This window comes from Suricata suricatta, chromosome 10 (genome assembly GCF_006229205.1).
Source record: "Suricata suricatta isolate VVHF042 chromosome 10, meerkat_22Aug2017_6uvM2_HiC, whole genome shotgun sequence".
Classification (NCBI taxonomy): Eukaryota; Metazoa; Chordata; class Mammalia; order Carnivora; family Herpestidae; genus Suricata; species Suricata suricatta.
The window spans coordinates 58,073,255-58,077,363 of NC_043709.1; the positions used below are offsets into that span (position 1 = coordinate 58,073,255).

At 34.2% G+C, this 4,109-nt stretch overlaps 1 pseudogene; it reads right to left on the reverse strand.

The window, feature by feature from the left end:
* Positions 1 to 4,109, reverse strand: part of LOC115305173 — a 16,107-nt pseudogene that overhangs the window by 10,815 nt on the left and 1,183 nt on the right.

The window sequence follows — 4,109 nt, forward strand, 5'->3', positions numbered from 1 at the left end:
TTCAGCTAGAAATATCTTATGGTAGATCACATGTACCAATATCACAGGTACAAAGAAGTTTTAGCCATTTCTTAGTTATACTTCCACACTATCATTTAAATTTCACCTGTGTGAATTCTCCTCTATCCTATTAACCATTTATTCATCAACGCATCTGATTTTTGCACCATTTAAACTACTCTAGTCAAGGTCATCACTAGCCTCCCCCTTGTTTCACTCATTAAACACAATTCACCCTTCATTTAACTCAAACTCCTTGCTGCATATGAGACTATAACCTGTTAACTTATGAAAGTCATTACAACTTAATTCCCAACAATTCATATTTTCTTGAATTTCTTGTTCCTACTTTGTCTGTTGTTTTTCATTCTCTTTCATGGCTTCCTTTCCTTCTTCCATCCCTTTGGTTGTTGATTCATGTGAAATCTCTTTTTGAGAAAATCTTTTCTCTTACTCTGTCTCTTATAAATAGGTTGATTCTTGCGTCACCTGGGTGGCTTGGTCGGTTAAGCATCTGACTTCAGCTCAGGTCATGATCTCACAGTTCATGGGTTCGGGTCTCCCATCAGTCTTTGTGCTGAGAGCTAGCTCAGACCCTGGAGCCTGCTTCAGATTCTGTGTGTGTCTCTCTTTCTGATCCTCCCCTGTGTGTGCTGTCTCTCTCCATCTCTCAAAAATAAATTAAAAACATTAAAAAATTAAAAACATAATTTCCTTAGGCTTCTTGTATCTTATTGAGAGTCACGTAGATGTGCACATTTCACAATTTTAAATGTGTCTCTCATTGTTTCATTTCTATCCCTGACAATCCTAAATCTCATCCAAGGACAATCTTTATTGTTCCTTTTTCCTTTATTCCCATTTTCAGTTTATCACTAGGTCTTGCCATTTTGTTTATCTTAGGAATTTGTTTCTTTTATTCTCTCACTCACAATCCTAATTTTCCTCTGGGTGTTTTTATCTTGTAGTTGGAATATTGCAAAAGCATGTTCATATATTCTTAACATATATCTTTGCATTTAATATTTAAAAAAATGGAATCAGAATATATTTTCAAAAGCCCATATATGGCCAATTCTCCTTTATTTGTTGTGAAAAATGTTTGTGAAATATTATTAACTGACATTCATCTTATACTAAATATTTCCTTAAAACTCTTGATCCATCTCTCAGTTATATGAAAGTTTTAATTTATTCTGGCTTTAGGTAAGAATTATGAAGAGTAGAAGAAGGAACATATTTATGGAGTTTGAGTTTCAAATGCATCAAGCATTTAGATTAATGGAATATTTTCATGCAATAAAGATTTTATTCCATATAGTGAGTAAGGTCAAAGCTTCTCATATTTAGAGAATTTAGGAAATTTGTTTAGCTGGGAATAAAGGAGTTGGGAGACAGTTTAGAGAATTTGATGATTCTGAATGAGATCTCTATGTTTGGGGTGCTCTGCTATCTTCCACTGACATGGAGCCAGAATAACAGAAGGAAAGAAAATGAGATAGACTTTGCTAGAGCTTTTTCCTTGTAGTGATCTAAGGAGGAAAGTAATAAGAGATAATTAGTTGCTGAGATTCCACAGTAGAAAAGCACAGAATAGGTAATTGAGGACATGAAGAGATGATGGATATTTTGATAATGCCAAGTCTAATGGATACTGACATTTTTTTACCTCTTTATACACTGAAAGTGCACAAAGGTACCAGAATTATGGTGAAGCTGGGTTGAGGGCAACAGCAAAGATATATGGTAATGATTCACTGAAATGAGGTGGCAGAGTTAGGTAGAGAGGAAAGACACTGATATTAAATTGAATTAGATAAATTTTTATTTATCTTTTCAGAGTTTGCAAGTAGAATTTTTGTTATCTCAAATAATTAAAATTACTCAGGCAGTAATTTTAATTCTTTCTATCACCCCTTTTTACCTTCATCATAAAATTTAAACTTCTCAGTGAGCCTATGGAGATCTTTAAGTTCTTTACTTAATACTACATTAAGTAATATTTCTGGCATTACCTGATACAATTTACCTAATTTGTTCTATTCTTCTAGTGTACTTGCACTGGATGCTATCTTACTACCCATAGTATGTATATACCTCTATGGTGTTCAATGGAATATTAAAAAAGTCATAAAAGGGGCGCTTGGGTGGCTCAGTCGGTTAAGCCTCCGACTTCGGCTCAGGTCAGATCTCACATTCGTGGGTTCGAGTCCCGCATCAGGCTCTGTGCTGACAGCCAGCTCAGAGCCTGGAGCCTGCTTCCGGTTCTGTGTCTCCTTCTCTCTCTGCCCCTCCCCCTCTCATGCTCTGTCTCTCTTTGTATCAAAAATTAATAAAAACATTAAAAAAAATTAAAAAAAAAATAAAAAAGTCATAAAAAAGAATGAAGTCTTGCCATTTGCAGCAACACAGGGTATAATGCTAAATGAGCTAAATGAGTCACAGGAAGACAAATTACTGTATGATTTCATTCATATGTGGACTTTAAGAAACAACAAATGAACAAACAATGAAAAAAGAGACAAAACAAAAAAAAGACTCTTAAATACAGAGACCAAGGGGGTGGTTGCCAGCAGGAAAGTGGGTGGGGCCTGGGTGACATAGGTTAAAAGGATTGAGAGTACACTTATCTTGATGGGCATGAGAAATGTATACAGAATTGTGGAATCCTTATGTTGTACAACTGAAGCTAATATAGCACTACTAATTATTCTTTAATGAAAAAAGAAAAAAAGAGGCAGTATATATAGTGATAAAGAATACAGTCCACAGCATCAGGCTACTAGTTTCACATCTCCTGTTTCAAATTGCTTCACTTATTTATTAGCAGTTCCCATAAAAGCCCATGCTTAAAATTATCTGTAAATTTCCATATGCTGATCTTTTTCTCTTTAGTGATCTCTATACTTGCCCTCTCTAAACTTCCTATCCTTCTTTAAAGTTTTGATTTAGGTACAACTTTCACTGGGAATCTATCTATAATCCTTGAATTAGAAGTGGGTTTTCCTGTTGATATTCCTGCTATAGTCTATGACTATTCTTATGATAGGTTTCATGACTAACTTGTCAAAGAATGTTTACAAATTTATTTTGAACATTATTGTATCTCCAGCAGCAAGCTTATCTCCAGGGGCATAGTAAGTGTTCTTTAAAAGTTTGTAGAGTGAGGGACACAGATCAAGGGAGACTACTGAATACTAAAGATGAACCATGGACTGAAAGGGGAGGGGGAGGGAGGGGGTGAAGATCATGGTGGGGGGCACTTGTGGGGAGAAGCACTGGGTGTTATATGGAAACCAACTTGACAATAAACTATTATAAAAAAACGTTTGTAGAAATAAAGAACAAATGACTATAATATTTGCCTTAAAAAACAAAAACAAGGTATTTTCTTTAAATTGACTGAGTTTTAAAATCACTTTATATATAAGATATTTAACATATAAGCTGATTGGGTAAAAATTAACTGATTTTTTTTGAGACTGCCTTTAATATTATGCAGGTGTGACTCTGATTCTATTGTCTTCCTGTGGGCTGATGTCTAGTAGGAGAAAGTTTGCTTTCTGTGTTTTATACACTGTCTTGGAAATAAAAGTATGCTGTTCCCACTCCCTCTTTCCTTTTTAGCTTTAGTTTCCTCCAGAATATTCACTTAATGGAATTATTGTGAGTATTGATTGAGATAATACTAATGCCTCAAAGATAATAAGTTAAAGCCACTACCTCCTTTTTCTCCTTCATTTTCTTCTTCCTTCTCTTCTTTTTGCTTCATAACTTACTAATACTTATGCTAATGTATGAGGGCACTAGTCAAATGGCATTATAAGTATTGTGTTTCCCTTTCTGAATTTTTTATAAGGCTTGTGAATTTTGGTGCCTCTGATAAACTGTTCAATATTTTGTAAAGAAATTCTAAGGGCAGAGTTCAGAGACTGCAATTTTGGACATGAGGCAATAGGTATTTCACATTTCTTTCTCAACTATCATTAGGTAATTAATTAAATGAGAAGTTATTGTTTTGTAAATAAAGAGTCTATATCTTTTGTTTTCACTCTAATCCAAGAGCAAAAAGGATTTCCTATTTAAAATTTAATTAGTTTCTTAAATGA